The sequence below is a fragment of the Gopherus evgoodei genome, unplaced genomic scaffold (genome assembly GCF_007399415.2).
Source record: "Gopherus evgoodei ecotype Sinaloan lineage unplaced genomic scaffold, rGopEvg1_v1.p scaffold_50_arrow_ctg1, whole genome shotgun sequence".
NCBI lineage: Eukaryota > Metazoa > Chordata > Testudines > Testudinidae > Gopherus > Gopherus evgoodei.
The window spans coordinates 1,275,871-1,290,197 of NW_022060071.1; the positions used below are offsets into that span (position 1 = coordinate 1,275,871).

Sequence of the window (14,327 nt, forward strand, 5' to 3'; positions counted from 1 at the left end):
CTCAACCCAGCTTGAAAAAAAATCAACTAATACTAATACATATTCATAATTACAACATTTAGACATTTGAATAAAATCAATCTGAATATTTACAAATGGTCCCCACGGAGGGGGATGGGCTGCTTGTCTGGTTTTAACAGCTTTACCAACATTGTGTTGCTGGCAGATTGAACATTATTGGCAGTAGTTCTGGGCCACAGTAGGAAAACCTGAGGCATACCAATCACCTCCAACTGCAGCAAACATCCCCACTTTGCTCACATGCACCACCCCGTGGTGCATACGAGCAAGATAGGGCAGAAACACCCTCGGCACATTCGTGCAGCCGTCCCAGAAGCTCCAAAGGTGATCAGGGTACAAGGTGCACCCAGCAACGCTCCAAGAACGTTTCTCAGTCTCTGGCACCATCTTCTGGATCTTAGCAAGGTCATCGACGGAAGCCAGCAGAGGCTGCTCAACTAAGGCAAAAATAAAAGCAGCCTGAGGGCCAGAAAGGGCTGCATCCTTGGCTGCTGAATCAGACAAAGCATTCCCACGAGCAACTTCATCATGAGGGGTTGGATGAGCCATGCATTTTACAATAGCAACAGCTTTGGGCAACAAAAGAGCATCCAAAAGAGCAGATACATACTGACTATTCTTAATGGGGGAACCAGAGGAAATAAGGAAACCTCTAAGCATAGTGAGAATCAGTGTAAATAGTAACAGTTTGATCCTGTGCCTGAATACATGCCCATGTCAAAGCCGTGAGCTCAGCAAGCTGAGCTGAAAAGACAGAGGGAAGGAAAGCATTTTCAATAACAGAATATAAAGAACAGACAGCATAACCAGCAACCAATTTTCCCTTCAAGTTTCACAAACAAGAACCATCTACAAAATAAATAAGAACAGGATTCTGTAAAGGCACATCAGTAAGATTTTCCCTTGGCGGGTAAGAAGAGAAGTAACAGACACACAATCATGACAGTCTCCATTAAGGGGCCCTGGTAACAGCAAAGCAGGATTCAGAATGGGCCAATGAGCCAAAGTAATATGATGTGAAGATAACAGAATATGCTCATCTGAGTCACGGCACCAAATACTGTGGAAGAAACAAAACTCCACTCTCAGGTTGGAAGCAACAAAATCAGAGACAGCTTTATTCAAGCAATTGACAGGGAAGGACACTGCTGGCAGACAGCATCTCTGCCTCAGTTTCTCCAAAGTACAAGCTAAATTACACAAGCTTTTATACCTCGTTGTGACGTGGATTAATTAAAAACATCTGCTTTTTATATAGACTATTTACTATCTATTCCAGTATTTTCTCACTTTCTCTTCTCAAAACATCGTTATCCCAAGGCTGGGTCACACTGACTATTCTGTTGTTTTCCATTCGCTTCTGACATGAGCCCTGCTTCTTCAGATCTCGCGATATTAGGTTAAGACTTGACAGAACAGTTGCTCTGTCTCTGACACTTAAATGGCTGCACTTAAGCCCTCTCTTTCTTTCCCTGCTTCCACACAAGCTACACGAGAGAGCCCTGGCTCATGGCCCCTTCCTCTCTTGCCTGAGAACCACTGATTAGTGAAATTAGTAGCAACAGATTATTGCAAAGAAATGTATTTTCCAGGTAAAAATGCTGTATAACATGGGTAATGCTGTGAACAATACATGGGGTGGGTATACTAATGATAAGGGTGTTTCTATTTCTTAATAAGGGTTTTGGGGGTGCTGTAATGGGTGTAAGTGTTTACATACTAACTTAGATAGAAAGAGTTTGCTGTAAGTAATCCAGGGCTTACTCGACAATTGCATTGAGTGGAACAAGTATAGCAATAATGAAGCCCGTACTCAAATCCGCTTCTGGATCAACCTGCTCCTTCTTCTTCAAACAGACTCAAAAAGTAAAAGCATAAATGTTTAAGTATATCAGAAGCAGGAAGCCTGCTAAACAACCGGTGGGGCCACTGAACAAACTAGATGCTAAAGGAGTACTCAAGGACAATATGGTCATTGAGGAGAAATTAAATGAATTTTTTGCATCAGTCTTAATGACTGAGGTTTTGAGGGAGATTCACAAACGTGCGCCATTCTTTTCAGGTGACAGATCTGAGGAACTGTCTCAGATTGAGATGTCTTTAGGGGAAGTTTTCATAGAATCATAGGATATCAGGGTTGGAAGGGACCTCAGGAGGTCATCTAGTCCAACCCTCTGCTCAAAGCAGGGCCAGCACTCAACTAAATCATCCCAGCCAGGGCTTTGTCAAGCCTGACCTTAAAAACCTCTAAGGAAGGAGGTTCCACCACCTCTCTAGGGAACCCATTCCAGTGCTTCACCACCCTCCTAGTGAAAATTTTTTTCTTAATATCCAACCTAAACCTCCCCCACTGCAACGTGAGACCATTACTCCTTATTCTGTCATCTGCCACCACTGATAACAGTCTAGATCCATCCTCTTTGGAACTCCCTTTCAAGTAGTTGAAAGCAGCTATCAAATCCCCCCTCATTCTTCCCTTCTGCAGACTAAACAATCCCAGTTTCCTCTGAGTCATGTGCTCCAGCCCCTTAATCATTTTTGTTGCCCTCCACTGGACCCTTTCCAATTTCTCCACATCCTTCTTGTAGTGTGGGGCCAAAACTGGACATAGTACTCCAGATGAGGCCTCACCAATGTCAAATAGAATGATCACGTCCCTCCATCTGCTGGCAATGCCCCTGCTTATACAGCCCAAAATGCCGTTAGCCTTCTTGGCAGCAAGGGCACACTGCTGACTCATACCCAGTTTCTTGTCCTCTGTAACCCCTAGGTCCTTTTCTGCAGAACTACTGCCTAGCCATTCGGTCCCTGGTCTGTAACAGTTAATGAGATTCTTCCATCCTAAGTGCAGGACTCTGCATTTGTCCTTGTTGAACCTCATCAGGTTTCTTTTGTTCCAATCCTCTAATTTGTCTAGGTCCATCTGTATCCTATCCCTAGCCTCCAGCATATCTACCACTCCTCCCGGTTTAGTGTCCTCTGCAAACTTGCTGAGGGTGCAGTCCACGCCATCCTCCAGATCATTTAAGAAGATATTGAACAAAAACATCCAAGACCAAGCCCTGGGGCACTCTGTTTGAAACCGGCTGATCTATCCAGCTTTCTATCCACCTTATAGTGCATTCATCCAGCCCATACTTCTTCAACTTGCCAGCAAGAATACTGTGGGAGACCATATCAAAAGCTTTGCTAAAGTCAAGGGATAACACATCCACTGCTTTCCCCTCATCCACAGACCCAGTTATTTCCTCATAGAAGGCAATTAGGTTAGTCAGGAATGTTATTACTGTTTAATTTATTAAAATTCACCAGGACCAGATGGTTTCACCCAAGAGTTCTGAAGGAATTCAGATGTGAAATTGCAGAACCACTAACTGAATTGTAGAGTCATAGAAGATTAGGGTTGAAAGAGACAGTGCACCAGCCATGGTAAACAGACAAACAGAATGTTGGGAATCATTAGGAAAGGGATAGATAATGTGAGGGAAAATATCATATTGCCTCTATATAAATCCATTGTATGCCCACATCTTGAATACTGCATGCAGATGTGTTAGGATATAGATATTCTAGCCTGTCTGTAAAGGCCTATACTTTAAGAATGTAGGTTGCCTATGGAAATGATCTAGGGTGAATAAAAGAAAGAATCTGTGTAAGGACCTTCTCTCACTGTGACAGTCTGAGGCCCTCTTCTTAGGTCAATGCCTTTGGCTTAAGAGGCAGCCATAAGTCGGGAAGTGTGCGGTCACATCCTCACATTCCAAACTAATCACATTGAAATAAGACTATCTGGGGCTGTTAGGAAGGTGTTCTGATCTATCACCTCCAGCAAAAGGGAAGAGTCTAGAAGATGTAAAAAGAAATTTAGTTTGGTAGTTTTCTGTCTGGTAAGAACTCACTTATCAGTAGACACAGCTGGAGAACCCTTATGTCTGTACAGATGTAGTTGTGAAATCCTCACTTCTGTATTGTTTTGGTCCCTTTGTGAGTCAATAGCTGGAGCAGCCTGTCCTGGATTTCTTTGGTCCTCACCCCGTAGATGATGGGGTGTACCATGAGGGGCACCACAAGGTACAAGTTGGCAATGAGAATGTGGAAATGCAGGGCAACGTTGTGGCCAAACCGTTGCCTGAGGAAGGAGAAGAAAGCTGGGATGTAAGATGCTAAGATGACAAAGATGTGGGAGCCACAGGTCACAAAAGTCTTGACTCGGGCATCCTTTGTGGGGAGACTGAAGATGGCCCTGAGGATCTGGGTATAGGACACAGTGATAAAAAAGTATCAGAGGGTAGCCGTGTTAGTCTGGATCTGTAAAAGCAGCAAAGAATCCTGTGGCACCTTATAGACTAACAGACGTTTTGGAGCATGAGCTTTCGTGGGTGAATACCCACTTCCTCAGATGCATGTAATGGAAATATCCAGGGGCAGGTATATATATATGTGTGCTAGCAAGCAAGCTAGAGATAACGAGGTCAGTTCAGTCAGGGAGGATGAGGCCCTGTTCTAGCAGTTGAGGTGTGAAAACCAAGAGAGGAGAAACTGGTTCTGTAATTGGCAAGCCATTCACAGTCTTTGTTCAATCCTGAGCTGATGATGTCAAATTTGCAGATGAACTGAAGCTCAGCAGTTTCTCTTTGAAGTCTGGTCCTGAAGTTTTTTTGCTGCAGGATGGCCACCTTAAGGTCTGCTATAGTGTGGCCAGGGAGGTTGAAGTGCTCTCCTACAGGTTTTTGTATATTGCCATTCCTAATATCTGCTTTGTATCCATTGATTCTTTTCCGTAGAGACTGTCCAGTTTGGCCGATGTACATAGCAGAGGGGCATTGCTGGCATATGATGGCGTATATTACATTGGTGGATGTGCAGGTGAATGAACCAGTGATGGTGTGGCTGATCTGGTTAGGTCCTGTGATGGTGTCGCTGGTGTAGATATGTGGGCAGAGTTGGCATCGAGGTTTGTTGCATGGATTGGTTCCTGAGCTAGAGTTATTATGGTGTGGTGTGCAGTTACTGGTGAGAATATGTTTCAGGTTGGCAGGTTGTCTGTGGGCAAGGATTGGCCTGCCACCCAAGGCCTGTGAAAGTGTGGGATCATTGTCCAGGATGGGTTGTAGATCCTTGATGATGCGTTGGAGGGGTATAGCTGGGGGCTGTATGTGATGGCCAGTGGAGTCCTGTTGGTTTCTCTCTTGGGTTTGTCTTGCAGTAGGAGGCTTCTGGGTACGCGTCTGGCTCTGTTGATCTGTTTCCTTATTTCCTCATGCGGGTATTGTAGTTTTGAGAATGCTTGGTGGAGATTTTGTAGGTGTTGGTCTCTGTCTGAGGGGTTAGAGCAGATGCGGTTGTACCTCAGTGCTTGGCTGTAGACAATGGATCGTGTGATGTGCCCGGGATGGAAGCTGGAGGCATGAAGGTAGGCATAGCGGTCAGTGGGTTTTCGATATAGGATGGTGTTAATGTGGCCATCACTTATTTGCACCGTGGTGTCAAGAAAGTGGACCTCCCGTGTAGATTGGTCCAGGCTGAGGTTGATGGTGGGGTGGAAGCTGTTGAAATCATGGTGGCTAGTATGGTGTTTTCTGGGAGGTCACCAATGCATTGTAGTTTCCTCAGGAAATCAGTGGTGTCTCTACACAAACATCCCACACATAGATGGAATACAAGCTGTCAGGAACACTATCCATGATGATGCCACAGCACAACTGGCTGCTGAGCTCTGTGCCTTTATACTTACACACAACTATTTCAAATTTGATGACAATATATATCTCCAGATCAGTGGCACTGCTATGGGCACCCGCATGGCCCCACAATATGCCAATATCTTCATGGCCGACCTGGAACAACGCTTCCTCAGCTCTCGTCCACTCACACCGCTTCTCTATCTACGCTACGTTGATGACATCTTCATCATCTGGACCCATGGGAAGGAGACCCATTAACACCACCCTATATCGAAAACCCACCGACCGCTATGCCTACCTTCATGCCTCCAGCTTCCATCCCGGGCACATCACACGATCCATTGTCTACAGCCAAGCACTGAGGTACAACCGCATCTACTCTAACCCCTCAGACAGAGACCAACACCTACAAAATCTCCACCAAGCATGCTCAAAACTACAATACCCACATGAGGAAATAAGGAAACAGATCAACAGAGCCAGACGTGTACCCAGAAGCCTCCTACTGCAAGACAAACCCAAGAGAGAAACCAACAGGACTCCACTGGCCATCACATACAGCCCCCAGCTAAAACCTCTCCAACGCATCATCAAGGATCTACCACTCATCCTGGACAATGATCCCACAGTTTCACAGGCCTAGGGTGGCAGGCCAGTCCTTGCCCACAGACAACCTGCCAACCTGAAACATATTCTTACCAGTAACTGCACACCGCACCATAGTAACTCTAGCTCAGGAACCAATCCATGCAACAAACCTCGATGCCAACTCTGCTCACATATCTACACCAGCGACATCATCACAGGACCTAACCAGATCAGCCACACCATCACTGGTTCATTCACCTGCACATCCACCAATGTAATATACGCCATCATATGCCAGCAATGCCCCTCTGCTATGTACATCGGCCAAACTAGACAGTCTCTACGGAAAAGGATAAATGGACACAAATCAGACATTAGGAATGGCAATATACAAAAACCTGTAGGAGAGCACTTCAACCTCCCTGGCCACACTATAGCAGACCTTAAGGTGGCCATCCTGCAGCAAAAAAACTTCAGGACCAGACTTCAAAGAGAAACTGCTGAGCTTCAGTTCATCTGCAAATTTGACTCCATCAGCTCAGGATTGAACAAAGACTGTGAATGGCTTGCCAATTACAGAACCAGTTTCTCCTCTCTTGGTTTTCACACCTCAACTGCTAGAACAGGGCCTCATCCTCCCTGATTGAACTGACCTCGTTATCTCTAGCTTGCTTGCTAGCACACATATATATACCTGCCCCTGGATATTTCCATTACATGCATCTGAGGAAGTGGGTATTCACCCACGAAAGCTCATGCTCCAAAACGTCTGTTAGTCTATAAGGTGCCACAGGATTCTTTGCTGCTTTTAGTGATAAAAAACAAATCCAGACCAGTCACCAAGAATGCCACAGAGAGCTGTAGTAACTACTGACACGGATGTCGGCACAGGCCAGTTTCACAAGATCCATGTGCTCACAGTACGAGGGGGGGATGATGTTGGTTCTGCAATATGGCCAACGCCTCGCCAGGAAAGGATGAGGAAGTATAAGTGTGCCACAGCGCAGCACCATGGCCAGACCGATCTTGGCCACCATGGGATTTGTCATGGTGGTAGAATGTCTCAGAGGATCACAGATGGCTACGTAGCGATCAAAAGCCATGGCCACGAGGATCCCAGACTCCATCACTAAGAAGCAGCGAATGAAGTACATCTGGGTGAGGCAAGCACTGAAATCGATCTCCCTGGAATTGAACCAAAGATTGCCAGCATTTTGGGTAGAATTGATGTGGACAGGACCAGGTTGCTGATGGCCAGCATACAGAGGAAATAGTACATGGGCCCATGGAGGTTTGGTTCCATCTTCACAATGAACAGGATGATGAAGTTTCCCAAGACAGCTATGGTGTACATGGTGCAGAAGGGGATGGAGATCCAGACATGGGCTCTCTCTAGGCCAGGAATTCCCAGCAGGATAAAGATGGAGGGATTGATGAAGTCAGTTGTGTTGGAATCTGACATTGAGTAGATGAGAAGGTGTCCAACTCTGAGGAAGAATGGTGTCTCCTGCATATACCGTACGCACTCCTGATGTCCAGTATATGCCCAGAGTCTAGGATGATGGTTGAAATACGAATGCCTGGATGGAGAGACAATGTTAACATGAGACACTATGTGCACTACGAAAGGCAGTTCTTATGGTTGAAACAGATTAGTTGCTCTTCACATGTTGAAAAAAAACATTTTCATTATTCAGATAAATGTATTATTAACAACTGACCCTACTAATGCCAATTCCACATTTTATGGTGCTCCCTGCATCAATCATTTATACATATCGCGGGGTGGGGAGTGGGGACCTTCATAGGAACCAGTAGGAAACACGAGTGTGATACTTGTCATCCATCTTCATTCCTTAATGAACTGAAACCCAGGCTAGACAGTCCATGCTGTAGGGCATTCCTCATTCACCTGGCTGCTCAGAATCTGAGAGTGGGGAAAAACAGCTAGAAAGCTTTGCCAAGACATGTGCTAGAGGAAACATCCCAACTAGAACACACCTCAGGGAAAAGACCTGCGAATCACTGATAGCAGCTCTATGGAAACACCTGCTGCATGGCGAAAACAAAGGCAATATCAGGACGCCTAATGAATGTTTTAGAGAATAACCTGCTCTGGACATGCGCTCTGTTTTGATCACCCAGTCGCTATGAAGAATATAGCAAATAGAAAGGGGTTTCTGGGATAGGCTATGAGAATAGGGGAGGTTTCAATACGTGTTCTGATTGAAAATCTGGGGCTGTTGAGTACAGAGAAGAGACAAAGAAGGTAAGTATGAAAGAGGAGAACAAACTAGAGAATGGAACTGATTCCATTCAAATGCACAAACAGAGAACAGTTCCTAACCAGTAATAACTATCGAGATTTAATGCGTCAAAATGCTAATTCTCCAAAGCTGAGGCAAATTATCAGCAAAAGTGATTGGAAGGAAAAAATTAGAATATTCGGAATAAAGATTGGAAGTTCTTGTGACAAAGTGAATTCAGCTATCAGGAGGAAAATAAACCAATAATGAACAAATGAGGGAAAGGAAAAGTAGCCAAAAATACAAACTGGAAGTTATGAAAACTGGTAAGTGATCATGTTAAAGATGTTAGGAAAAAATGTATGCTTGGAAGGACTATGAATCACAAAAAGTAGGTTATTTAGTCTATTAAGAACCAAAGAAATCCTAGAAAAATTGCAGGCTAACTCGTAAAGGGAGAAAGCAAACTTGTTAATGTTGCAGAAAAGGTAGATATCTTCAAGAGACAGATTTGTTCTGTGTTTGCAAAGAAGCAGTGTGAAGTACTCATATCACATGAGGTGATGAAATACCTTCCAGTCCATGAACAATCAAGGAGGGTGTTAAACAGCGTCTACAGTCAAACCTCAGAGTTATGAAGACCAGAGCTACAAGCTAGCCGATCAATCACAGATCTCACTTGGAAACAGAAGTACAGAAACAGGCAGCAGGAGAGCTAACCCTCCCCCCACAAACCACAAATACAGGACAGTTCTGTGTTGAAGGTAAATTATTAAAAAAGATAAAGGCTAGGAAACAATGGAAAAGCTGATATAGGATTAGTTCAAACAATCCTCTAGAAATATAATTAATGTCAGTCAGTCAGGATTTGCAGAAAAAAAGTCTTGTCAAATAAATCCAATGTCATCCTTTAATAAGAGTAAACATTTCGTTGGTCAAGGAAACCACATATAAGCAATGGACTTAAATTGCAGCAAGGGAGGTTTAGGTTGGACATTAGGAAAAACTTCCTAACTGTCAGGGTGGTTAGGCATGGGAATAAATTGCCTAGGGAGGTGGTGGAATTTCCATCATTGGAGATTTTAACAACAGCTGAGACAAATACCTGTCAGGGATATTATAGATGGTGGTTGGTCCTGCCATGAGTGGAGGGGACTGGACTTGATGACCTCTCGAGGTCCCTTCCAGTTTTTTGATTCTATGATATGCAATAGACTTTGATTTCTCAGGTATTTGAGTTAGTAGAGGAAAACATCCTGATAAAAAACACTAACCAATATCAGTAGAGCATATATAAAATTGACTAAAAAGTGGCTAATAGACAGATCTCAGAAAGCACTAGTCAATGGGCCATTGTCAGCAAATCTAGATGCATCTAGTGGTGTTCTGCATAGATCAGTTCTCAGTCCGATGCTTTTCAATATTTTTATCAAGGATCTGGAAGCAATTATAGAATCACTGAAGATAAAATTTGTGGATGACTCAAAAGTTGGCAGAGTGGTTACAATGAGGAGGTCAGGGCAGGCACACTGATTAATCTAGAGTGTTTTATGAGCTGGGCTCATGCAAACGCCATGCTTTAATACAGTGACATGCGAAGTGATCCTCTCGGAACAGGGAAAGCAGGTCCGTCCCACAAACTAAGGCACTGTATTATGAAGGCAGGGACCCTGAAAAGGATTTAGGGCTCACTGTGGACAACCAACTCATCACGAGCTCCCAGTGTGATGCTGCGGCCAGAAGGGCTGATTCAATCCTCGGCTGCATAAACAGGGGAGTGGTGAGTTGGAGCAAGGGAAGGATTTTACCTCTGCATATGGCAGTGGTGAAACTGACTGTGTCCAGTCCTGGGGTCCACATTTCAAAAAGAATGTTGAAAAAATGGAGAGAGTGCAGAAAAGAGCCAGAGAAGTGTTTGGGGGCTGGAGAAAATGTTGGACAATGAGAGACATGAAGATCTTCATCTATTTATGTTATCAAAAAGACCATCAAAGAGATAATTTCACTGGGAGAAAAACATTGGGAACTAATGTACTCTGTGGAGGAAGGCAGAGGAAGGCTCAGTGGTTGGAATCTGAAGCCAGACAAATTCCACCTAAAAATAAGGGTCAAATGTTTAATACTGTCAGTGAATAACCTTTGGAGCACACTGTGAAGGGAAGTGGTGGATTCCCCAACACTCCATACCTGCAGATCCAGACTGGGTGCTTTTCTGGAAGATCTGCTTGAGGGCCTGTCCACATTGAAAATGCTCGAAAGGCACTACTCACACCGACAGCAGGGGTTTGGCATGCATCTGACGAAGTGGGTATTCACCCACGAAAGCTCATGCTCCAAAACATCTGTTAGTCTATAAGGTGCCACAGGACTCTTTGCTGCTTTTACAGATCCAGACTAACACGGCTACCCCTCTGATACTAATTTTGGCAATTCATTTGGCAATTGATATTTGATTATCAGCAGGTAAGTATGTCCAGTGGTCTGTGATGGGATGTTAGATGGGATGGGATCTGAGTTACTACAGAGAATTCTTTCCTGGGTGCTGGTTGGTGAGTCTTGCCCACATGCTCAGGGTTTAGCTGATCGCCATATTTGGGGTCAGGAAGGAATTTTCCTCCAGGGCAGATTGGCAGAGGCCCTGGAGGTTTTTTGCCTTCCTCTGCAGCATGGGGCATGGGTCACTTGCTGGAGGATTCTTTGCATCATGAAGTCTTCAAACCATGATTCGAGGACTTCAATAACTCAGACATAGGCTAATGGTTTGCTACAGGAGTGGATGAGTGAGATTGTGTGGCCTGCATTGTGCAGGAGGTCAGACTAGATGATCATAATGGTCCCTTCTGACCTTAAAGTCTATGAGAATATAATTGTAACAATTTTTCAACAATGGCAACACATCTTTTCTCCTAGCTTCATTTGAGAAGTCGGCTCAAATGTTATGCCAGAAACACACACAAAAAACCCAATTCAGCTGGAAGCAGACACCCAGCATGTGAAATTTGAATCCAAATGCTTAAAGTCTGGCAAACTTATAAGCAACTGAAAATGATGTCTCCTAAGTTAAGGGGTCAGACAGCCTTAATTAATGGTGGTGCCACCAGCAACACCATCTATGGCCAAAACATTTGTGAATCTCCTTCAGCTAAATGCTTTGTTCCGGTAGCATCTGTGGTAAGAAGTTCCACAGGCCAATCATATGAACAATTTTTACTTTCAATGTTATCTGTTCAGACTTTCAATGGAATTCAATGTTCCCTTCCTCGCGTGCTATAAGACAGAGTAAATATAAATGCCTGACCCACTTTCTTTATCGATAGTATCAGGTCGTGTTATATCGGGGTAGAGGTGTACTAGGAGTAATCAACAACATGCCGTAGGTGGCTATTGCTTCTCAGCTAACACCTGTTCAAAGGCCCAAAATTTATCACAGAAAGGAAATGGTAATAAACCTGGTCTGCAGTCTGGAGGGGGAAACTGAGGCACAGCACCTCATGGCATTGATGAATCCATGTATTGAGTTACCACTAGTTGGAAAAGCACAATGGCTAACAATGCTGCACAGAAAGCACACTAGCTGACTTTTGAGATCACTAGGCTGATCTATAAAGTGTTGAAAGGTACACAGACGGTTGCAAGACCACCTGTGGATAACAAGGTTTGCAACACTTCGGAGTTTTATGATCAAAAGGTAAAGGGAACCTTGAGCACACTGCTTCTGCATCAGTCAGTGACTAACACTCCTGTAGTGAACTCAGGATGGAGGTGTGATTCTCTGTTCCCTGAAGCAACACCCTGGCAGCCCCATATTTACCATGGTGATATGATTATGATGTGATTTTTACAATGCATATAAAATATGTCATGTAAGACATCAGTGGAAAATTATGATTTGATGAATATAATTAACCTATTAGAATGCATATATTATTTTTGTACCTAATGTTCTGAAAGCATGGAAGGGCATGTGACCAGCTCCTGTGACTCTGGACTCCATGTGGTGTCTGTACTTTTCCACTTATTGTGCTGGGGGCTTTTGCTTGTAATAATGAAACTCCCTCTACCTGGCAGAAGCTATAAAATGAGGAAGCGACATCATCACTTGGCCTCAGTCCCCAAACAACTCAACACGAAAGACATTAGAACCTGGGATTGAACTGAGGACGTGGTCCCAGGCTGAAGGGATTTCTAGCCTGTGTGTGGAAAATTGGTGGATTGTTTGTACCATCAGTGTGACACATTGATTCAAAGCCTGTCTAGTGTATAGAACTTAGTTTGTGATGTTGTTTATTTCCCAGATTTCAGCTTTGTTCTTTACATTATTACTTACAATCACTTAAACTATTGATCTTTCTTTAACTAATAAATCTGGTTTATATTGCATAGCAATGCCCCTCTGCTATGTACATCGGCCAAACTGGACAGTCTCTACGGAAAAGGATAAATGGACACAAATCAGACATTAGGAATGGCAATATACAAAAACCTGTAGGGAAGCACTTCAACCTTCCTGGCCACACTATAGCAGACCTTAAGGTGGCCATCCTGCAGCAAAATAACTTCAGGACCAGACTTCAAAGAGAAACTGCTGAGCTTCAGTTCATCTGCAAATTTGACACCATCAGCTCAGGATTGAACAAAGACTGTGAATGGCTTGCCAATTACAGAACCAGTTTCTCCTCTCTTGGTTTTCACACCTCAACTGCTAGAACAGGGCCTCATCCTCCCTGATTGAATTGACCTCGTTATCTCTAGCTTGCTTGCTAGCACACATATATATACCTGCCCCTGGATATTTCCATTACATGCATCTGAGGAAGTGGGTATTCACCCACGAAAGCTCATGCTCCAAAACGTCTGTTAGTCTATAAGGATTCTTTGCTGCTTTTACAGATCCAGACTAACACGGCTACCCTCTGATACTGGTTTATATTGTTTTCCTTAATACAGGATGTTTTTGAAATGTGAAAGGGAAATCTGCTCAGGCTGATGTATTGTGCTCTCCACATTGAGGGAGGGGCAGTCTGGGAAAGAAACTTATACTGGACAGGCTTTTGGCCAGGGCAAGATGGTACAGCTCTTGGGTCCTAGGCTGGGGAACTGAAGGGAACTGGCTGGAGTCTCTCTATTGTAGTTTCATGTAACTGCAGCTGGATGTGTCCTTGTCTGCCTGTGGCTGTGTAAGTGCAAGACCTGCAGATGTTTACAGCTTGTCACAGCCTCACAGTGTGAGAGCAGCAGAGAGTCCTGTGGCACCTTATAGACTAACAGATGTATTGAACCATGAGCTTTCGTGGGTGAATACCCACTTCGTCGGATGCATGTACATTCACCCATGAAAGCTCATGCTCCAATATGCCTGTTAGTCTATAACAGGGGTTGGCAACCTACGATACGCGTGCCGAAGGTGGCACGCGAGCCCATTTTTCATGGCATGTGGGGCAGGCTGAGCTCTGTGTTTTCCACCACCAGCTCCTGCCAGCCGGGGTCCTGCCGCCGGTCCCACTCAGTGCCAGCTGCTGGCCTGGGGGAAGGAACCCCAGGTCGGCAGCGGGCTAAGACCCCAGCTGGCAAGGAGCTGGTGGTGGAAACCCCAGATCGGTGGTGGTCAGCCTGCCGCCGCTCTGGGGTTCCTGCTGCTGGCCCCTTGCCAGCCAGGGTCCCCCCTGCCGCAGCCCCACTCAGTACCCGCTGCTGGCCTGGGGGAAGGAACCCCAGGCTGGCAGTGGGATGAGACCCCAGCTGGAGGTAGTTTGGTTATATAGTATAGACTTATAGAGAGACCTTCTAA

General features: G+C 44.7%; 1 pseudogene; it reads right to left on the reverse strand.

Moving 5' to 3' along the window:
- Nucleotides 1-3,978: 3,978 nt before the first annotated feature.
- LOC115643074 lies at nucleotides 3,979-7,755 on the reverse strand (annotated as a pseudogene).
- Between the last annotated feature and the right edge of the window lie 6,572 nt (nucleotides 7,756-14,327).